At 45.3% G+C, this 23,472-nt stretch overlaps 1 long non-coding RNA gene across 1 annotated transcript in view; it reads left to right on the top strand.

The window, feature by feature from the left end:
- Positions 1-330: 330 nt before the first annotated feature.
- The window catches only part of LOC127478208 (uncharacterized), a 46,987-nt gene continuing 23,845 nt past the window's right edge, over positions 331-23,472 (top strand). The window contains exon 1 of the long non-coding RNA XR_007907139.1: positions 331-485. This is a non-coding gene — a long non-coding RNA (uncharacterized LOC127478208). The remainder of the gene's footprint in view (positions 486-23,472) is intronic.

Below are 23,472 nucleotides of genomic sequence, written 5' to 3'. Positions count from 1 at the left end.
GGGTACATCTGTGTGTGTATATATTTTGAGTATGTGTGTTCTTTCCCCTTTCCAAATTTCCAGTTTGCCTAGTAAGTGTGAGAAATCAGTTTCATAAGATTACTGCCCAAAAATCAGCTGATGAAACCCGCTGCATTCTAAGTAATTTGGTTATATAACTTTTCAAAAAAAAAAAAAAAGGAAAAAAAAAACACCACGGGGGGGGGGAAAACCCCACACGCAGAAAGATGCAAGGAAGTTTCTGGAAGATCATTTCTTGCCTAACTTTTTTTTTTTCCTTTTTTTTTTTTTTTTTCCTGAAGAAATGTTGTTCCAGGGAGTGTCTGACTAGTTCTGCAGCTTGGCAAAAAAGCCAGACGTTACCTCATAGCTGCGGCCAGACAGCCCATTTCTATGCCAGGCAACCACTGCAGAAGCACAGAGCACAGGGCCCTGCTTGATTAGCACTTCTGCTGTTTCGAGAGTCCTGGAGTGTTTTGTTCAAGGTGGGCTGCTGAGAGGGGACTCGGTGTGCTTTTGTGCAAATGAGCGTGAGGCAGGGGGGACGTGGGATGGGGGGAACGGGGGAAGGGAGGCTCAGGGACACAATAGGGGAAGGCTGCATTAATATTCCCCATTCATGTTATCTTTGGGAAACAGGATCTGCTTGATTTGACCTGGTCAAGAAAAAAAAAAAAAATGAAAAAAGAAAAAAATAAAAACAACCCACCAAGTACCACATCCTAAAGGTCAGAGGAAAAGAAAGAGATGGGAAACAAAGAGCTGTAATGACAGAGCAGGTCAAACTGAATTAAATGTTTAATTGTCTCCCTTGTGCCTCATCAAATAGCTGTCTTTAAAGCAAGAGGAATCTTTTCTTTCAGCAAAAATATTACCAATTCATCAGTGAGTTGGAAGGTGACGAGTGTTTGTAAACACTGCTGTCAATATCATTTTCTCATCCTCTCTCTCACTGTTGATTTTCCTTGTTTAACTGTGTCATTTACCGAGCAAAGCTGTCTCTGTATGCTCTGCACCATAAATGCTGGGGGTCCCTGCCCAACACTGCAGCTGCCCAGCCTGGCTGATGTGCTTTCCAGCAAACTGTGCCCCTCGCACGAGAGAAGGGCAAAGAGCAGGCACAGAGGGGGCAGAGATGCTCAGCCCTGTGCTCCCACACCTCCTCCTGGCAGTGTCCTGGGGTGACTTCTTCCAGCAGCTGAGGTTCAGTGCTCTGGACTGGAGACAGGCTGTGCAACGAGCTGGGAAGGGAGCTGGTGTGTCTGGGAACAGCCTGAGTTCACCTCGCCCGTACCTGTGGGGACACCGTGGGGCACTGGGGCTCCCTGACCTGTCCTCATGTGTTGTCTCTGTTCTGCTAAATGATGATAGATTTCTGTTTCAGAGAGAAAAAACCCCACATTTGAATAATTTTATTTTATTGGATGACAGGATAACTGCTAATAAACTCACTCTTCTACCTGAGAGTGCTGCATGATTGTCAGCAAATTCGATATCAGAAAATGTGTGGGTTTGGATTATCTTTTAGTAGTCAATTTTCCAGATGAGAAAAGTTGTAGATAAAGAGGTAAAATTAATTGGGTTTGGTCACATATAAAATCAGAGTCAAGATCAAACCCTTAACAGCTCTTGACTCTGAATCTTGTATTTGACCCCTAATGCAAGATATGCACCCGTGGGAGGCATGAATCAGTCCTTGTCCAAGACAACTTCTCCTGAAATTTCTTCCAAGCCCTTTTTTTGGAGGGGGGTTTACAAGGAAAAGCAGATTCCCAGAATTTTAGGCATGTCAACTGGAAGCTGGAAGAGGAGAGGGACTAAAATATTATGCTAATGGACTTAGTACAAAAGTGGGATCCATCTGACCCAGCTAAGGCCAAGTCCAGCTGCTGCATTATAAGGCCAAGCAAAATTTTGGGAAGGGATGGGGAAACCACAGTGGGGGGTTTTGCATGATTTATAGGAAGAGATGTGCTCTGGATATTTGCAACTTCACATAAGTGGGCGAAGAGGCTGGTAATTCCAGTCCTCTCTCCAGACACAGCACTGGAGTACAGCTGCTCCAGCCAAGTCCTTCTGCTCAGGGTGTCACAGAGCTTTCCTGGAGATCCTGGAGTATCCTGGAGGCAATGCCTAGGCATCACCCAGGTTGTGTGCTCGCTAGAAACATCACAAACTCATTGGAGATATTGTGATGTTAGTGGTAATGGTGCTTGTGGCTGTGGGTGCCTGTATCAGCAACCATTGTGTTAACAGAGTTTTCCTGTGGTGCAGAATATGGCTGATTCCCTGGACTGCAGGGAGCCCCATGGGGCTATTTGGAGATTCCAGTCTGCAGAAGAGAAAAAGAAGGAAATTGCTTTTCTCTTCCTTTTTGGCAAATAAGAAGTTGAAGCAGCGAGCAGGGTGGATTGCTGGGTGCTGTGAGCTGTGCTGGCTCTAACCCTCTGCATCTCTCCCAAGCTCTTCTCCAGATCATTTAAATACATTTAAACCCCATTTTACAGTCACCAAAGGACCAAACAATTTTGAGGCCAAATTTCCTTTTTAGCATAGTTAAGTTTAGAGTAGAGTAAATTTCCTCAAATTTTGGCTTGATGCTTAAAAACACCTTGGCACACGGGAGCAAATCCTAAGCCACTCCTGGCTCCTCTGGTTTTTTCCCCAGTGTGAGGGGATTTGCTGTTTCTTACAGTTTCTCATATCAGTGATGACAAAAGCACATGGATATCCTATCTTCCAGGGATGTTCTGAGCATCATTTGGGAAGCTCTGCACTTTGAGTTGTCCATGAACTCCTCACTTGGGGAACATACCAGTGACCTGTGAGGTGGGTGGGGTATGGCCAGAGTGAGCCTCCAGCTGCCCCCCAGGGACCTGCAACAGCTGCAGAGACCTGGCTGGGCAGAAGAACCTCATGAGCCACTTGTCACTCTCCACTGCAGCAGAAATACGTGCTAAGGAAATGCAGTTGGAGGAATTTTGGGCATTGGAGGTCAAGGTACAGAGTGAAAACCTCAAGGACAGTTTCAACCCCCAGCGCTGGGTTCATCTTCCCAGCCAGCAGCACAACACAGATGGAAGGGTGGTTTGTGCAATAGGAGTGGGGAAGAATAGTTAAATATATTTATGGGATACAGTGGAAGAGGTGCATTAAAAAGTAAAAATCCTTGACTTTAAACAGATCATCTTTTCCAGACAAATTGGAAGCAGTTGGTGAAGGGGAGACTTGCAAGGTGATGGACAGAAATAAGAACCAGCCCTGCTCACCCAGCTCAGGAATGGGGAAGCTGTCAGTCCCAGATGTGGTCAGGAAAAGGTTATATTTGTGCAGGGAATGGGGGGAGGAGGAGGAGGATGCTCATTGTGGTGTCTTGGTGTGGATCCAGGAGTTTACTGTGTGTGTGGGCATTGCCCACTGGGAAATAGGTATGGATGGAGCTGCAGTTTCCTTAGAAGATAACAGAGGTATTAACATTAAAGAGTAGAGATTGTTTAGATTGTTTAGGGAGGAAGAGAAAGGAATGAGAGAAGAGAGAGCAATTTCAGAAGGAAAAGGATTTATTAGCCTTTGAAAGTGGGGATCTGAGAGGCTGGAATGGGGCTGCTGTGTCATTATGGGCTGCAGTTGGAGATGTTTCAGAGAGTAAACTAGTAATAGAAATATTTTATAGGCCACCTGACCAGAAAGAACAACTGGACTGTGAAATGACTGTGCAAATAAAACAGGCATGTAAAAAGGAGAGAGTGGTAGAATTGAAGATTTTAACTACCCAGGCATAGACTGGAATACATTAAGGGAAGGGAAATAAGGCTGGAGGTGTGTTTGCAGATCAGACACAGACCTGCTTTCTAATTCAGCCTGAGCATCAACTGCACAGCTTGGGTATTACAAAGGGACTGCATGAGGACATGCACAATAGGGGAGAGCCCTGGGGAGGCAGCTTTGACAGCCTCGAAGGGAAAAAGATTTTAAAGGTGGATTGTGAAGCAAAGGATAAAGGGAATAAAAGAAAATTAAAAAAAAATAATAATGATTTTGGTCTGAGCGTCCTTAGACCTTGAATTTCAAATATTTGGGTTTTATTTGTCTCACGGTTCCACAGAAGCAATCAGTGGTGTGTCTGCAAGTGTGGAATCATGACCCACTAATGAATTAAACCTGGAATCACCCAGCTTTATCCCAGGTGAAGCTGTGTGTCATTAGTTAGGCCTGGGGAAACAGGGGCTGTAATGAAACCCTGGCCCCACTGACACCAGTGGTAAAAATCAGTTTGATTTAAGGAGGCCAAGGCTTCGTGCCTGCTGCTCATCATCTCGTTGGCCATTAGGGGAGGGGGGAGTGCAAAGGTGGTTTGAGGAGCCAGGGAGGCTCCCCAGGGGGAAGAAGGTCTAGGGTTCCACTGCCTGCCACACACACCTCCTGAAGGGTCCCTAAAGGGTGAGACCCTGTTAGAGGTGAAGATTTCAGAGCACTGTGAGCAAAGCTGGAGCCCGTCAGTGTCTGTGTCTGGGACAGCTCAAAGGTTCATCCACCAGAACTGGCTCGTGTGGCCCCTTTCCTGGACCAAGCACTGCTGGAGGTGCAACCACCTCTCCCAAGGTGAGCACTGGGGCTGGATCAGCTGGTACCAGGGGCTGGGATGGCACTTCTGAGGGGGCTTTTGCAGTTTGGTTGGTGTTTTTTTGTTAATTTTGGAGACTCCTGCCTCGCTAATTGTTTTTGCTGGCTGATTCAACGATGCTCTTACCATCTACATATGAACATGACTGATTTATTTTTTATTTTTTTGAAGTCAGGGGAAAAATGAATCTCTTCTAGGCAGGGTATTGTATATGTACATGTAGAAAATGGACAAGGAATAGCTAATTTTTGACTAGCTGTCATGAGTCATACGCTGTTTTCTTGTAGCCCATATGCTTGATTTCACCTCACGTAGCCTCTCTGATTAAAAAAAATAAAGGTAAAGAGCGTGGTGGGTAAATTTGAGAGGTTTTAGGAATTTGCAGATGGGTCTGAAATAACTGTAGGTATGACACGTAGTAATATATAAATATTACTACAATTGTAGAGTTACTGCCAAAAAGTAACTTTCTTGTTTTATTCCTTTGTGTTTTTAAAAAAAAAAAAAAAGAGGGAAGAAAATGTGTGTTTAGGGGAAGCAGAAGGAAGAGGTTGTAAAGAGTGAAAAGAAACCTCAAACCCAACAGGTGTCAATGAATCACAGCTCTTAGTCACCAGTGCTGGCTGCATGAATCAATAGAAGACTCTGACTATTAAAGATTCAATCTTTGGATAAAATATTACCTGATAACCAAGCAGCCCAAATCCAGTGAATGCCTTGTGAAAGATTCAGACTGAGGCCTCCAAAGTGAGACAGCTCAGTGCACAGTCATTTAGCAGGAGAAGCAAAGGCTGAATTTTAAGAGTCTTTATATATATATATATATATAAAAATCTGCTATTATTATAAACTTTATTTAAGTTTGTAATTGAATGAGAATGAGAATGCTGGTAAAATTATTTGGAGTGCAAAGGCTACTAGAGAGAAAGTTAATTACAGTTGTGTTGCAAATGTTTACTTAGGAAAATGAAGTGCTGTGAGAGGGGCCTGAACTTCCAGGGAAGCTCTGGGTGGAGAGTGATCCAGGCTGGATCCCAGAGGGAGAAACAGGGGAGCAGCCACAAACCCCATCTCGTGTGGGAGCCCCCAGGGCTGCCTTGAACCATGGCCACTGCCACTCCAAAGAGCCACTCCAAACTGTGTGGGTACATCTTTGTGCACAGCAGGGGATGTGCTCTCTCCAGAGCCAAGGACTCTTCTACTGGCATTATTACTGGCAAAACTGTTGAGATATGTCTGAATGTCCCTTCCCTCCTTTCCTGTCTCCCCCAAACTTTTCAATTTGACAGGCAACAACCCCCTCTTAGCCCCAGTACCACTAAAAATAGTGACTATTCAAACAGATTTCTTTTAGTTGGTTGTGTTTCTTGGAGGTGAGATGTGCGTTTGTTCATTAAAAATGAATTTTATTTTTTTTAGAAAGAACAAATACGATCTGTGGCAATTTTCTCTGATTGCTTATCCAGTCTTCCACCTCCTTTTCCTTTAGTATTTGGTGGAGAGTTTTCAGCCATTCTCAGTAAAGACCACTCATCAAATGAGTCTTCTAGCAGCAGTGTCAGGGTGTATCTTTTAATCCCTCTTCCCTCCAAACAACGTAGGGGCAGCAAACACTTCCAGTTTGACTGACCTGCAGTTGTTGGGGGGCTCTTAAGAATCTGGTTGCACGTCTCAAATCTACTCTCAGAATTGAAAGCAACAGTTTAAAAAAAAAAATCAAAAACCACATAATTTTTGACAATGCTTTTGAGATGCTTAAACTCCCTGCCGGGCTCCTGGCTGTCGTTGGAGGGCAGGGCAGCCCTGATCCTGCTGGCACGGGGGACGTGGGGCGGCGCAGGGCGGGCACGGGGCCGGCCGTGCTCCCGGAGACCTAAATCCTCTTTGGCCTCCGCTGCCTGCAGGGCTGATTCGCCGGGATGCTGCAGTCTGAGAGGGCTGGGATTTGTCTGCAAGAGCCAAATGATCTGTTCTGCTGATGCTTAGGATAATTAAACAATAGACGCAAAATGATTAATAAGGCTCTTTTCTAAGGCTGAAGGCCTGGAGAGGCGCCATTGAATTTGACTAAATAAACTTAGCAGAATAGGAAGATTTTCAGCAATTATTGGCTCATTTTTTCCCTGGGCTTTCTAACCCGTCGCTTTAACTTATTGGCTTAAGACACTCCTTACACCCACATCACATTTTGCCTTGGGCCATTCTGCTGTTCTTGACAGCTGTCTAGGGCAAAAGGAAATCACCCGACCACAAATGTTTTCTCATAACTTCATAACAAGGGAATCTGAAGAAGTCAGAACCTTGGAGGTTCAGACCCCGCTTTAAAAAGCGAGATAAAATTAGGACCTGAAATGCAGGCCCTTTCCCCCCTGGCTGAGTATCCAGTTGTGCTGCTGCATCCACAGATTAGGAGCAATTAGCAGCAATCTGAAAATGGTCACCAGAACTGCTGAAATCGTGGTGGTCTTTAGAAGCCAAATCACAGCCACTCGGTGCTGCTGTTTGGTACCTGGCTGGTGATGCAGATCAAGGGGGAAGCACTGGGATGAGGTGGGAGCTCTGCAGGGATGAGCCCCAGATGCTGAGGGCACGTGGGCAGAGAGGTTTGCAGTGCCAGGTGGGCAGGACAGTGCCAGTAGGGTGATTGTGTTCAAGCTAAAGCTGAATCATGCTCAGCAGGGATCTGGCTGCTGACCATTCCAGGGTAGGGAAAAGGGGAAGATGCCTTTGAGCCCACTCAGCCCTTGTGAACTGGGTCAGAGCAGCACAGCTGGTCACACCAGTGGCAGCCGCTCTTGTGGCAGGTTTTGGATACCTGGTGGAGATTTAGGTTGTTGAGGGTTTCAGTATCAGCTCTGTACTGTAGGTGTTTAGTGTTTGCTGTACATCTGAAACACAACAAGTGAAAGTTGTCTGTGAGAGAGGGACATTAAAGGGACTGGGAACAGCCACACATCCTGCTACTGTCCTTATGGACATTACAGTTCAGGGCTGTTCAACTTGTACTCCATCATCTGCCAATGGTTCCTACAAACTAGAAAATAATAAAAACCTTCTCCTACTCAGGGGGGGGACAAGTGAGCAAACTTCAGGAAAAGAAATACAAATCAATGCGCAGTTGGTGTTCAGAGCCTTTTGTTTTCTCTGCAAATGGGTGCAAGGGAGTCTTGAGACTGCTGTGGGAAGGTCAGGGGTCCTTTAAATGCCAAAAGCTGGAGGGATCTTGCTGGATCTCGCTCAGATGTCCTGTCTGAAGACAAGACAGACAATGAGCTGCCTTGTAACTTCTTCCTTTGAATCTGTTTTAAAAAATGTGCACTGTCATTCTTCCACAGCCCTGTCCCCTTCTGCAGAGGGAGGATGTGGGTTGTTGTGCTTTCAGTGTCAGTGTGACTGTGACTGCCTGTCTGAACTAGGAAGAGATTAAGCATCTTGCCCAAAGACACAAATAATTCACTGACTTTCCCTGATGATTTTCAATACAACACGTGCTCCAGCACAGGTTCTCTTTGGAGAGGGTATTGCAGTTTTACTGCCTGTATATGATGACTTTCCCTCTTTTGTACCTGAAAACCTGGTTTGAAAAAAAAGTTGGGATATTGTTCATGGGAGTAAATCTGTCTGCAAATTTGATAATAGCTGAGGATCCAGGCCTTTCAGTCTACACTGTTCTCTCTCCAAACTTGTGTTGGAAAAATCTTGAAGGGATGTTCTTGTGGCTCTGGAATGTACTGCCCAGTGTGATTTCAGTCTGCAGCTCTGACGTGGCTGTAGCTCAGCTCACACATCCTCACCCCCCTGAAGGCTGGATGGCAAATCTTGCTGGAAGAACAGTTGGAGGTTCATGGCGCCGCTCCATGGGCATCCAACAGGGACAGAAACAGCACTGCAAAGCAGTAGCTACTGGCTATTAAAAAGCATAATTAAAAATTTAATTACTTCTGAAAATAGTAGTGTCACTGGCTAGACATGCAAATCCCACTGCAAGCCAAGTAAGAAATTCAGGTTTCTGGGAGGACTCTCGTTGGGATGAGTGGAGTGAGTGGCTGGGATCCTGGCATGAGGAGCAGTGGGTGCCATACCTGTGCTGGTTAGATCACCCTGCCCACACTGCCTGCCTTCCCTGGCAGACTGTCTGTCCGTCTGTTTGCCTCCCGTTGTTGCTGCACTTATCTGATGGTCGAAGTCACTTACTCTTATTTACATTGCCCACAGGGCATGTTGGATTGGAGCACATTTCCTCTCTTGTTACAGTTGATGAATGCAGCTCTATTAAAATATCATCTCATCCTCACACTAGATTGCAGTCTAAGATAATATGTGTTTTTTCTATATCGTTTATACAAGAAAGATTATGTTAAATGCCAGACCCAGTAAATATTTCAAGATCCACTGCATTGCTGAGAACAGTTTCTCCCTGGGCATATGTTTCAGAGCCAAAGAAAACACTTTAAAAATTTCCTTCCTGTTTAATTTTTTTAAAGGACATTTTCCCTATATCTGTTACTGAAATGACAAGTTGTCATGTTCCTTGATCTTATTACAGTTGCAGATGTAACTCAGCAGGGAATCTGCCCAAGTTTACATTTAAAATCATAAGACCCTGATTCTGATCTTTTTTTTTTTTATCAGTTTAAATCTTTCTGTGGTGTAGGACTTCCAGCTTTACCTCATTGTAATCAAGACCAGAATTGCTCCTAATTATAACACTTAACTCCTGTGTAGAGCTTTACACTTTCCAGGCTCTCTATATTCATCAATTAATTAATCCCCAAAGCAGTATTACATTCCCACTGAAAAAAAAAAAAAAAAATTGGGGAAGCAAAGCATGAGGGTGAGAACTTGCCAAAAGGCAGAGGTGATGGAGCTGGTGCTGACACTGCCACACAGCCTGGGCCCATCCCTGCCTCCCCCAGCTGCCCTCTCCTGACTGTGCATCACACAAAACATCACCCAGAAGGTCCTGGAAAGATCCTCCAGTGGGATCTGGGTTCCCCTGGATTTTGGGCCCAAGGTGATGATTTAGAAAAACAAAAAAGCTTGGGAAAATCACCTGTAGGTAGAAGAGCTTGTGAGGTGTCTCATGGGCACTGCTGGGCTTTTATCAGGAGGGGGCCAGAGGGGTGGCCAGGCACTAGAAATGAAACCTTCCCTTGGATAAATGGATAGAAAGAAAAGCACATTTAGGAGTAGCTGTATGTCTGAAAAGCTCAGAGGTGTGTACACCTAATGCAAAGGTGGTGGGTTGTAACCTGAGGGGAACCACATTTATCCCATATTTTGAGCATTTACCCTGTGCTCTGAAGACCTCTCTGTCCTGGGCTGGTGTTAAATAAAGGTAATGACAGTGATGAGCAAAACAGCTCAGGAGGGAACAGAACAGCTCCAGTTCTAATCCCAGTATCCAAGGAGGAAGAGAACAGCCCCAGTTCTGGTCCCAGTATGTCCTTGCAGTTCATTCTCTCCCAAGCTCTCACTGGGTGGATTGTCCTTCCCAGTGTGTCTCTGCAGAGAAATGTCCTTGTGTGGTTGTGTCACAGTAACTGCTCTGTGCAAGCTACACCTGGATAAATCCCTCCATGGATTCTGGAATAAAAGCCATGGCTGCACAGAGACATGCTTCCAGTTTTATATCAGAATAATATCCAGGCAGGATATTTTACTGGCCTATCTGTAGTGGATTAATTATTCTAGTACAGCTGTTCTGGGAAGGTATTTCCCTGTAGACAAGCCCATGGAGGGTAAAGGGGAAATGTGAGCTTGTTGAGGGATTAGGCAGAAGGGTGGGATGTTTAAAGGTTCAGCTAAGCTTCAAATAAATGAATTGAAACCTTTGGAGGTTTTCCCCATCGCATCTCATGGAGATCAGATCATTTTTATCAAAGAGAGAATAAAAAGGACTGAGATGCAAATTTTTTCTTACTATGTTGGTTAGTTGGAGAGGGAAAAAGAGAGAAGTAACTTCAAGAGGAAAAGCAGGTTACATGGACTTTAGATTATGTGATTTTGGAAGTGTGAGTCATTAGGAAAGAAGAGGGGGGAAAAATCATTTTCTCTGGTCGCTATGCAGTAATGCAGAACAGTTGTTCTTGTGTTTATTTCTGTGTTTTCCAGCATGGAAATTGTTGGCATGGACCATTGTGAGACAGGGATTGTGCAAACTCAAATAGAAAAGCAAATACTCACCAATACAATGGCAGCTGATGCCAACTGTAACACCTGACTCAACATGTTAAACCTATCAGAGACGGGGGATCACGAAACGAAACAAGTATTCTTTTAACTTTCATTTCCTGAAGGGATTTTGATTTGTTTGGGGTATTTTAAGAGTAACTGGAACAACTGCACTGGACTGGAATTGCACACCAAGCAGGGCAGAGAGAAGAAATCTTTGATTTCTGCTTTTGTACTTCAGAGTCTGAAAACAGAAAAGTACTTCATTAAAAATAGGGGCAGCAGGAGATTGAATGGTTTATTCCTCTTGCAGTGGAATATAATATTTTGAATCAATATTTCATTAGTATAATTCACTCTTAGATGCCTACTTTTTCTTAAGAAAAATCAAAAATCAAACACAAACAAACCCAGCTGTTTTTTGTGTTCCTTCTGAAGGTCCTCTTGCCCATGCACCCAGCTGTTTGTTCCTTTGTCTTGTTTTATTTTCTTTCTAAACCTTGAGGTTGATAAAAGTCAGATTATTTTCAAATTGTTTATACTGTTGCCTATACTAAAATCATCCCTTTTCAAGGAAATTAACTTAAAAGCAGCCAAGTCTGCTGACATGGTATTGTCTGTTGGAAATGCCTCTGGTCATGGCTGTGTTTCATAGATTGGTGCAGGTACAGGATTCATTGTGGCATTACTCTCTTGCTTCTTCTGACCTTGCTTTTTGTTTTGTTTGTCCTTTGGGCTTTTTAAGTGGAGCTGTAGAGCAGAGTTGTGGAGCAGCATAACCTGGGCTGCCAAGTTACACACCCTGTACACAGAAGGCTCCGGTGCCGTGGCTGCTCCAGGCCCTGTCACAAGTCACATCCCTGTTATCATTGTTCCTTCTCGCACAGCAGTTCCATGGCCTCTTCCCTGAGTGCCGTTGAGAAGCTCTGAGCTCTCTGGAGCAACCTCAGCACCAGGCTCTGCTCTGTGGTCATGGATGGTTTAGCCTGAGCACCCTGACTAACAGTGCCAGGGCAAATCCCGGCTCAGGTTATTGCGTCTTTCTCTATTCTGTGCACGAGGGCACTCCCTGTGCAAAGCCATCTAAAGCTCACCAGACTGAGATGGTTTGCTCAAGGACCCGAATGCAGCAGTTCTTCTCCTCCCACCTGGCCCACCTCTCCCTTGTGGCTTGTCTTCCCCGCGGTTCCCTCCCCGGGGAAAGCAGCTGCTGTGCAGACTCGGAGCTTGTCCTGACCCTGGGTGAGGAGGGAGCTGAAAGCACAACTGAGAGCTCTCAAATGCTTCTGGTTCACCAGTGCAGACACAAAGTACACAGCAGGAGAACATCTGCCTACAGGGAGTACTAGGGAGGGCTTGTAATGCTTGAATGATTTTTGTCTGCTCCTGTGGTGGGAATGGACAGATCCCAGCCCAGCACACAGCAGAGTCAATGCTGGATTCTCTTCTGGCTGAATACATTGCCCCTGACTACAGCTCCTTCCCATCCTTTGCTCCAGGGATGGCAGGGCAGCAGCACAGGCAAACCCTGAGCTGTGGGACCTGCGTGGAGCCGTGTGCCCTGGCAGTGCCCCGTGTTTGGAGGCTTCACCCCCAGCATGTTTATCTGTCCCTTGTCTGAGAGGGACAGGAAGGGAGCTCAGATCCAAGCGCAGACGTTTGTCTCCTGTTTTAAAAAAACAACTGGTGTTTGGGGAAGTTTCTCTTCTTGCATATCTAGTCGCAGCCTTGAACTGTCCCTCTCTATCCCACAGTTATCCTCTCCCCCAGCATGGAAATATTTGTTTTTCACTGTTCCTTTGATATTGACATTTCTTCTCTCCCAGAGTTTAACTCTTCTACAAGAGGCTCAGGAGTGTTTTCTGTATGTTCATGGTTAGGTTTGCAGAGCCATTCAGACCAGCTAAGAAAAGCCAGCCAAGCAGGTCAGAGAAAAGAGCCTTCCTTTGCTTTGTGGATTGCTCTCATGGTTGGTGAAACTGGCAGGACGGGGGGGGGAAAAAAAAATGTGTTTGTCTGTGTGTGTGTATGTGGAAATCTTTGCAGCTCCAGTCTAGACCTTCCCTGCTGTTCAGGGAATGAGGGAAACTGCAGCCGGAGCAGCAAGGCTGGGTGAAATCATAATAGTGCCATTGACATCAGCCCGTGCTCGGCTGCCCTGCAGCCCCAGCGACCTGTCAGGGGAAATGTCTCACCCCACAGCGACCCTACCGGGACTGGGGGACCCTCACCAACACCAGCCGTGCCTCTTTCTCATGCAACAGCCCAAATACACATCAGGACACTCCCTCTGAGCCTTTAGCAGGTCCAGGGGAGCTGTAGATCAGATGTTGCATAAGTAAACAGCACTTTGGCACCCCATTTATACGGGAGCACTTAGGAGGTAGGGAGAGAGGAGCTTTTCCTTGCACAGTGCCATCAGTGCTCTCCTCTCTGGTGTGAGAAAATCGCATTTGCCACCCTGGAGGCTGAAACACCCGAGGTTGGTCAAAGATGTTGTGTTGAGCCATATGTTGACCCAAATCATCCGGAGATTCTGTGGGTTTCGTGTCCCAGCTTTGTTGCATTCAGGCCCTCCCTTGTGTTTGTCAGGCTTCCAGGGACTGATGTCTGGCGTTCCCACCCTGTCTGCCACCCAGTCCCAGCGAGCTTTTTGCTGGAACGGGAGCCTTTGATTTTTCATTCTGAAATAACTTTGGGGGCTGAAATTTCTTTCCTGTTTTTTTTTAAGATTTCACATGAAAAGAATAAAAAGTCTATATCGCAAACAAAACCTTTTATTTTGGGGGGGGGGCAAATGAAATGTTTCCTTTTTTTTTTTTTCCTCTCCCCTCCCCTCTTCCTTTTCCCTAATTTGATAATCTTTTAAAACACAAACTGGAGTCAACCAGAAATGATGTTACAGTGCTATTATCCTCTTTTTCCTTCCTTTTCTTGGCAGTGATGCATTGCACTGCCTGCATCCTGATTTCCCCAGAAGACACTTCCCGGGAGCCTCCTTTTCCTCAGAACTCCAACCCCGGCTCCCCAGGTTGTTCCTGTACGTACCAGATCAATGACATCAGCTCCACCAGTCTGTATTTGCGGCTGCAAAAATAGCAAGGTGGTGACTCAAAGCAAAAAGTGCTTTCCAAGTGGTTGTGTTGTATTTAGGATATTAACCACCACCCCTCAGAGGAGGTGGATGAGTGTGGAGGAGGAGGAAGAGGTTGTTTTGGAGATTTTGTGAGAAACTTCTTTTGAGTGACAGCATTCTGTGACAGTTCCCGAAAGCAGTGCTTTTAACTGGCTCCTGAATTCGCTTATCTTTTGGCAAATCTCCTCCCCAGCCTGCTGCCTCTCCTCCTTGGGATGCTGAGACATTGTGAAGGAACAATAACAGGAACACCTGGCATGCTCCCCCCGGCACAGGGACCTGGGACAAATGCAGCTCGAGTCAGTTCTCAGCAGATGGGCTCCTGCAGCCCTTGGAAAATCATTTTGGCTCTAGTGACCAGAATTTTGATCGTGTGTCCCTGATTATTTTCTGAGGTGCTGCTGACTTTTAAGACCCACTGCATGGCTAACTGATGGAAAATCAAACCTTTATAAGCCCTGCCAGCAGCCACGGTGGGGAGGATCTGATTGCAAAAGGCATGTATGGCACTGGCCTGTGCTAGAACAGAGTATTTCAATTGTGCTCTGCAAACTTTGCCCCTGCAGACTGATGGAAAATGGCTAGATGGAGCATGGATTCATTTTCTAAAGGAAATGAGGATATAAATTCATTTAAGAAATGACATGCCAATTTTTCTTGCTCCGTTTTCCTCTCATAATAAACGGTACAGCTGCCAGGAATTTTTGTGAAAATAACACTTGCTTTCTTCTTCTTCTTCTTTTTTTTTTTTTTTTTAAATCCTGCTCAAATGTTGTAAAAGACCCAGAGCCAGATATATCATATTTAAGATCTCGGTAGAGGTAAACCTCACTAAACAAATGAAGATTCCCTGTCCCTGTTGACTGCTGACAATGATAGTGACATGGGCTGCAACATTACTTCCTCAAAACTTGGAGAAAATATATAACCCATTTACTTAATGGACTGAGCTATAATGTCATCAGTTAAGTGAATCCCGTGAATAAAGAACAAGATGAAGTAATTGCTTCCAAAACATTTCTGGAATGAAGTAAATCTTCACCGTGACTGGTCTCCTGGGGTCCCGTTGATAACCTCTTTTGAGCAAAGTTTGTTCTTCTGTGACACAGAGATCCTTTTCCAAGTGTTATTAAGGACTTAATTCACTAGATAGCATTTAAGGGGGCAGCTTTATCTACCCCCACTGTGGCTGGGTTTGTGGATTGGCATCTTGGTTTGGTTTCAAACACAGCAGCTGGAAGGGAAAACAGCCTGAAGTGCACAAAACTGGCCCACATATACTATATTCCATCTCTATGTCTGGAGATGCTGAGCACCTGTAGGTCCTACGTACAGCAGTTTATAAACACAGCCAAGGAATGACCCAGGAAGCTGTGTCCCAGCTAAGGCAGTTTCAAAACAAGTGAAGAAACTCAACTGGTCTGGTGTTGCAATTGTCACTCCTTGGCTGCTGTGGGAGACCAGCAGCAGCAGGAAGGTCTGCAGCCTTGTCAGCTCATCTTTCACTTGGCTTGGGCTTTTCTCTTAAGAGGGGAAAGGCTGGTGTGCCATCCCACAGCAAGGGTGGAGAAGGAAAGGCTTAGCTGGCATTCAGGGGCTTGGTGATGTGTCTATATAGAGACCCTCTCCTTGCTCCAGGATTTCAGGGTTGTTGAGCCCCTGAGAGCTAAGTCTAGGTCTTTTTCTGACAAAAGAAGGCAACAACTGTTTGAAATGCCATTTAGCTGTTTTCCTGAAACTCTGCATCTTTTACTAGGTTGGAAGGGACACCTGGGGGTCATTTAGTTTGACTGTCTGCTCAGGGAAGGGCTATTTTCAAAATCAGATCATATAAAATAATCAGTTTAGCCCTTGATTATCATTTTTAGAGGCAACAGTATAAACAATTTGACCTGCTTTTGGCACAACGAATTAGGCAGAATTTTCCTGCTCCAGAGCAAAAGCAAGATAGAGGCAAGAAACTCTTGAGGTAGGTCAGCCGTGGGCAGGAGAGCTCATTTCTTTGTCTGTGGCAGATCCCTTTGGCAAGGTTCCCACCCCTATTCCCATCATCCCTCCTGTCCCACTGCCTGCTGGAGGTTGTGGGACCCTCAAGGTTGTGCAGAGTGTGAAACAAAGTGTTTGTGTGGCTGCACTCCGGGGGTCAAAAACCGTGGGGAGCAGGGCAGGACTGGGAATGATAATTGTTCACCAACTGTGCTTACAAAGCAAAATGAGGAGCCTCCCCTTGTTCCTAACTCCCCTTCCTTATCCTTCACACAATGCCCCTATCTGCCCTCCTCATGTGATTTTTGTATTCCCCTCAGCAATCTTATTTGCACAATGTGTTGGGGTTTTTTCCCACATGCTTATTTTTCTGGCTCCTTCACAGAGGCTGAAATGTTTAGTTCTTTCCATCTGACTTCAGAGGTTTCTGGTCTTACAGTTGCTCTGGAAAAATGTAAGTGCTTAATTAACATGCAACTACTGGAAGGGAAGAGAACAAGGAAATACAGAGTCACGTTCTTTTTGCTTGACAGAGTGAGAGCCCTTGGTACAGAGCACACAAAAAGGGCTCCATGAAGAGATGTGGATTCTCTCCCCATCCCAGTGCCATGTGTGATTTCCAGGCAGTGCCTGATTTCTCCAAGCCTCCTTGCCTGCCTCCTGCTCTTGTGTCATGCTTTTCTTTCCCATTCACTTATTTCCTCCCCTGTTGAGGTGCTGAGCAGCTCAGGGCAGGCATCATCCAACCCCAAAATTACCTGTGTCAGCTGGCAAAGCACCTGCCCTGTGAACCCTTTGCACTCAGTGGCGAAGAGGGACCTCTCAGAATGATTCAGACCTTAAGTGGGATAAATCACAGCTCTTAAAAAGGCCTTTTTCTCTCCATTAACTGCAGTAGGAACCCTAAAACTATGAGTTCCTAACCTGGACAAAGAAAATCTAGTGGGAACCTACACAGGCTGGAGCATATGCAGTGTTTATCACCAGCAGCTCAGCTGAAAACTTTAACACCTAACTCTAACAAATTATAATGCTAGGAAAAGCTGCTTTTCTTGGGTTACTTTCACACAAAGAATCTTGTTGCTGAATATCACTATCAAAGCAGGCAGAGCAGAAATCACTTGAGCTCTCTTTTTATGATAGCAGTGAAGGACTGTAAGCAAAATGAAGCACTGTTCTTCTGGGAATAAGTAAAAGAGCAGGATCTGTGTTAGAGCAACACTTATGGAAACCTAGAGGAAACTTGAGGGCTGATATTTTGTGAAGCAAAAGGGAATGATGAAGATGCAGTGGTTGGAGTGGGGAGTTTGCCCTGTGGGGTCATTCTTTAGTGGAAGCCAATATTTGGTGCAGCTTGATGTGATGAGCAGCCATCCTTGTCACAGCCCATGGAGGTGGAAGGATTGCTTTGCAGGGGAAGGAATTGTGTGGTGTTTGGCCACCTGGTTTCTAAAGACAGCAAAATGCTGAGCACCAGCACGTCTCACTTAAATAAAGAACTCTACCCCCAAACCCCTCAGAAGGCCAAATGGTCTTTTGAAATGTGGTGTTTTATTTAAGAACTGCAATCACACTGGAGCATGGAAGTCAGGAAGGGGTTTCTGAAGGCAGCTGCCACTGCTTGGTGTGAGGATGGAAGAACAGGTCTCTCTTGGCAGATCTGGTGGAGTCACCTCCCTTTGTCCACTCTCATCATTTTCCACACATCCCTGCAGCCCTCTCCTCCCTGCCCTATCCCCCCCTAATCTTTGCTCCTGTTACGTGTCTCTCCAGTTGGATCATTTTTCATAGATACGCCTTTCCCTCAAAAAGAAGAACATATTCATGAAAATAATCTGTCATTTGCCACTATGACTTGTGTTTTCTTTCCCTTCCTGCTGTGTGTTGGGGCCATCTTTAGCTTTAGCTCTGGAAGATGATGTTTGGGGTTTTTTTTACCTTTTCCTGCTGCTTTTCCCACTTGTGCAGTGCTGAGCCCCTCAGAGCTCTGTTCTGCTGCCCTAAACTCTGCAGTGAAACACTCCTGCACGTGCTGAGTTGTAGGACTTGTCAGCCAGCAAGTGGGTGACAGCCTCTACAGTAGCTGACATAGCCACTGGTAGATAAAACAGCAATAAAATTCTCATAATTAGTTTGCTAAAGCCTTTTCTCATGGACAGATTTCCTGCTACAAAATCATGACTCAGGTGCCACCATTTCCAGTGGTCTGTTCTTGCAATGGTGAATGTTTTTCACCCAACATGGTACTGAGTCATTCCCCAGGATGTGTAAGGTATTTGTGCTTGCACCACGTCGAGGTGTTGTTGTTATGGTAACTCCTCTGTATTAGTCTTGATCCCTCATGTAGTGCAATTATAAAGGCTGTTGTTTTAAAATAATCCAGGCTGTCTCCAGTCCAGGGAGCCAGCACTGCTCAGTGAGACCTGCACATCCCCACTGAGGCAGAGTTGCTTTACCATATGTTGTTAAAATAAAAAAAAGTTGGTAAGGAAAATACCACATCAGAAATATTTCTGTGGAAAATCAGTGGAGAAGTCCACATTTCCCTTGAACTTTTCTCCATAGCTCTAAGACAGACACCTACTTTTTTTTTTTTCCTTTTAAATTAATTCAGCCTTGGTTCTCAGGTAATCACATGAGTCCAAATAAGCAAGTCTGCACTGCACTAATTGAAATGATTATATAAACTGTGATACTTAGGCAGAGATGCTTTAGAAAAGCCCACTTCTGCCCAAGTCTGTCAAGGTCCAGAAATTGTACACCCATGCCAGACCTCCCTCAGTGTATCCCAGAAAAGGGATGGGGTGGCCCACAGTGCAAGTACCTCCTTGTGCCCCCTTCCTTTCCATGTTTAATCCACTATTTCACTTTTCTGGATGCGAAGCAGCTCAGCTCTCAGTGCAATATTAAGGACACACAAAACCCACTAAAGACTGTGGCTCCAGCATCCACAATTTGCCTCAAGGCTCCAAAACATTCCCTGGATGATGCCCAGGAGACGATAAATCCTCTTCTATCTCTCCAGACTTTGAAGGACAGACACTTTTTCTTAAATAGACCTTCTCTGTTTTCATTCCCTTATTTATCTGGAGCTGACACTTTAACACAGTAGAAACAGCCAGGCACTAAAAACAAAGAGAAACTCGAGTCCTTGACTTCTTCTGAGACTTGCAGCCTGTGTTTAAGAAGAAAAAAAAATATCTAACAAACAGAGAAAACACATTTACAGATTTGTCTCTTTGGCTTCTCTAAACATCAAAAAGGCAGAGCAAAGATTAGGAGTTTCTTCTACTTCAGGAGATACTAAAAGAAAAAAAGAATAAAAATATTTATAGAACAAAAAAAAAAAACAAAAAAACCCCAAAAGATTCAGAGTACAAGGTGTTCCTTTGGTTTCTTGGGAAAATGTGCAGTGAGGCTCGAGACTGTTTGTCTGCATTGCAAACCTTCATATTGAGCTTTTGAAAAATGTTTCATTTAGCTGGATACTTGACCCTCTGTGTGGATCGTGTGTCTCCAAAATGAAGGGAGGAAAGGAGGAGGCAAGGGAGAAGAAAGGAACTGTCTTTGCTGCTATTATCTTCAAAGAGTGCAGCATTTCTGCAGGGTTCCCAGATAAAGGGTGAAGGAGAGCTCTCCCATCCTTCCCCTGCTCCAGGAGATCCGTCCTCCGCCCCGTCGGCTGGAGGCTGATTTCACTTTCTAACCATTTGCTGTGGTGTGTTTTACCAGGCCTTGGCTGCAAAGAAACCAGATTACCCAGCTGGGCTGGCCTTAGTGGGAGAATCACCAAAGGCTGTTTGCTTTGCAGTCGAGTACTGAATAGGGCACAAACCAGTAAGAGGGAGAAGGGTAAGGTGGCCAGACATCCAAAAAAGCTGTGTGGGATAAATGGTGCCTCTTCTGTGGCAATTTCCCCTTCCTGGGCAGCTCTGGGTGGAAGTGCCCATTGATTTTGCTGTCACAGGTGATGGTTGCTGTGAGTGTGTGCTCTGAAAGTCCCGAGGGGATGCAGAGGGCAATCAGTGGCTCTCAGGTTGAGCAGTCTGGTCTGAAAGGAGGAAAGGAGAGGGAAACAACTGCAAAGATGTAATTTGCCCCCAGAGCAGTTTGTGAAAGTGTGGAAAGCAGTTTGGGTGTTGGTTTGGCAAATGGTACACTGATCTGGCCTTGTCACTCCCTTCCTCCATCAGTGCAGGGTCACAGTCTCTGGAAACCCCAGCCATTTGTTTAATCACTGGGATAAGAACTTGGAGCAGTTTATACTTCAGGTAGTTGAATTCGAAGCTCTTGGCCCTGGCCTTGAAGAGGAAAGCGAAGCTGGTCCTGAACACGGAGGGTGGTTCTCACGTGGGTTTTTCTGTGAGACTGGCGCGTGCACGCAACAGGCACCGAGCCACCACCACCAAACACATCCAGACTGCCAGCTGGACTTCAACCAGACATCCAAAGGTGAAAGCTTATCTCCATGCCTGAGAGAAAACAGGAGGAGATGCAGATGGTCCCAATAAACCATTGCAGGAAACAAAGTACACTTGATAAGGAGCAAGGGAAAAGGAGGACGAGAATTCCTAATGTCAGTGATTCTGTTAAAGACTTTGACCATGCCTTATGGGAAACTGCAAAGTTAAAATATAAATAAACTGACTTTAAAACCTCAATATTGCAACAGTAGTGGCTGAGTTGAATTTAAATTACCTCCTGTAATTCTTGGAATATCTAGTGCTTTGAGAAAGTGTGATGTTTTTCTTACCTCTTACATAACTTTTTTTGGTCAAATTTCTGAAGCAGTGTATCGGTTTTATTATTTTAAGGCAGATATTATCAAGCCTGTTATCAGCTGCTTGCCGATAAGATGCAAGGGCTAGACATGTTAGAAAACTAACAATTTAAAGAGTAGAGGGTTCTTCTCAAAGCCTTGTCCATGGTTCCTAACGCTTTCCTTAAAAGTCCTTTCGTATTGAAGCAAGATGTGGATGGAAACATCATATTAGTGACTGTTGTTGTATTTATGTGTCTGCTGAGTGCAGTGCAGAGAGAGAATCACTTTTCAGCTCTGAATTACTGTAGGTCTTGTCCACAAATAGGACCTAAGTGCTGCAGACTACGCTGTGCTTTTGCTCTTTGCATCCTGAAAGACTCTTTGGCTTGAGAAAAAGGCAGTGTCTGCTCACAAACAGCAAAAACCAGACAGCTGCACACGAGATCTAATTTGAAGGTGTAGTTCTGTCTTCATCCTCAGAATAGGAATGAGTATTACATCAGCATGAGCACAGGCTGGCCTCCTCAGGGCTCAGTATTTTGGGGTAAGCCCGTGCAGACCTGCAATATTCTGTCTTATTGATTAGAATTCATTTAATAATACTATTATGCCTCTACTGAACAAAAAATAATCCTATAAGCCCTGGTGGTGGGGGGAGTTTTTCCCCTCTAAAATGGTATATGAGACAAATAAATCTATGGGACACTCTGACTGCTGATTCATTTCTGATTCATAAAAATAAACAGATAGCAAGACATATGTCTGAGCCAAACAGCATTTACTCTGTGGGAACATGTAAATGTAATAACACTCTTTAACAGGGTTAAACAATATTAGCCCTCTGATTTGTCATTATTAGTGTCACTAATTCTAGTTTCATGAACATCACTGAAAATATATGGCACGCAAAAAACAACTACCATAATGTGAGCACATGCATCTGTCTTTCCAGAAGAAAAACAGGCTTGGCAGGGACTGCAGTTCTGCAAGGATTTGAAACAACAACTTTTTATTCATTAAAATGTGGTTATGGTCTGAAAATGGACTTGAGGGAGAGGAGAAGGGAGGGAAAAAAATGATCTCTCATTACAGACAGCACTTAGCCATTCCAGTTTGTCTTCCATTGGCAATGTGCACTGACAGATACAATGGCTTATTACTGCCCCCGTTGATGCCAGCGGGAAAATTCCCTGCTGACTTCAGCGGGAGAAAGACCAGATCCCAAATCTGGACTGCTGTCAACAGTGGGAAGGCAATGTCAGTCTAAACAGAGCAAGTTTGGTTTTTTTGTGCCCCATGTATCTTCAGCAAGTTGCCAGCTAAGTGTTGAATCCAGACTCTTTACAGCTCGCGAGGAGAGCGGCCGGTGGGGCTTTGCCAAGCCTGGGGAGTTTGAGGCTGTGTGAACCTCGTGAAAGATTTACAAGCTGTGATTGACTTCTGCAAGCCAGTTCTGCTCTGACTTCAGGCCAGGGCTCACCTCTTTACCAGGACACTGTGGGTGGTCAGGTGTCCACGTGCACTTGAAGGCAGTGGTGGAAATGTGGTGCCTGCTCAGGGTCACATCCCCAAACCACAACCGGGCCGAGTCTACACTGTGCCCATGAGTGTCTCTCAGCACAAAGCTGGATGTGGTGGGGCTCCCCTCGGAGCTAATGCCAATAAATAACTGTATCCCAAGCTGAAGGAAGGACCCCTCCGTGATGAGGGGCCGGGCTGTCACGGGGCACTGAGCTGGAAGGGCACAGAGAGCCACCTCCTGCCCCAGCACGTGGTAACTGCACCACTGGGAACCTGGGGGTACCCAGGGACCTCCTGGCGTTGGAGGCACCTCCCACTGGTCACCATACCCCAACAGTCAGTGTTTCCCAGGGAACTGCTAGGCTGCTAGAGGCAGGGGGACAATGGACACACACACCATGGATGTCACCAGCAGCATCTGGCTGCAGGAGCTGAGCACAGAGTGATGGGAGAGAGGCCAGAGGAGGCTGTCAGAGGTACGTGGCCTCTGCCTCAATAAAGCCTCCAGTGCAGAGGAGGCACCAGAACTGCCTCACACAGCCTGGTCCAGGATTTCTCTACTCCAGCATGTAGTTGGGAACATGTTTTCCTAATGCCTTAAGCTCAGTCATCTTTGCTGCAAAGGTGATTTCTGAAGGAACAAGAAGGGTATTGTTCTCTTTATAACAAATTTCTGCATATTGGATGACTTTTATCACATTTTTCCTCTTATCATATCTTTCCTCATTCTTTTCTTTTCTAGACTAAACAAACCCAATTCCTACAACCTTTCCTTACAGGTCATGTTTTCCAAATCTCTAATCATTCCTCTTTGCTCTTCCCTGGCCTCTTGCCAGTCAACCTATTCAAATGATGGTTCCCAAAGCTGGACATCCTGCTCCTATTTTGTTGTGTTGGATATAGGGCAGAGAGACAAGCAGAATTAGCAGGAGACGAGGAGCTGATTTTTAATCCCCTCCATTATCCCTGAGCTGGATGGCACTGCTGCAGGGTTTTAAGAGAAAAAAGAGCCAAAGTGGGAGCTCACTGAAGCACTGAACATCAAATTACATCAATTCCTAGTTATGACCATCTCTTAAATTATGCCAAGTCCTCATTAACCCTGAGGTTATTACTTGGCTCAGATAAATATCCACCTGTACGTTCACCTCCAGTGGGGTTTCGGGGGCAGCATGAGAAGCTTTTCTGGCATCAGCTCGACTCCTGCCAGCTCCACTGTGCTCCCACAGTCCCAGCAAGGAGTGGATCACGACAGATATTGCTGTGCCG

The sequence above is a fragment of the Manacus candei genome, unplaced genomic scaffold (assembly GCF_025592945.1).
Source record: "Manacus candei isolate 608988 ecotype Guabito, Panama unplaced genomic scaffold, ASM2559294v1 h1tg000057l, whole genome shotgun sequence".
In the NCBI taxonomy this organism is placed as follows: Eukaryota; Metazoa; Chordata; class Aves; order Passeriformes; family Pipridae; genus Manacus; species Manacus candei.
Note: the sequence above shows the minus strand (reverse complement) of the source record. Positions and strands in the feature narration are given on the sequence as shown.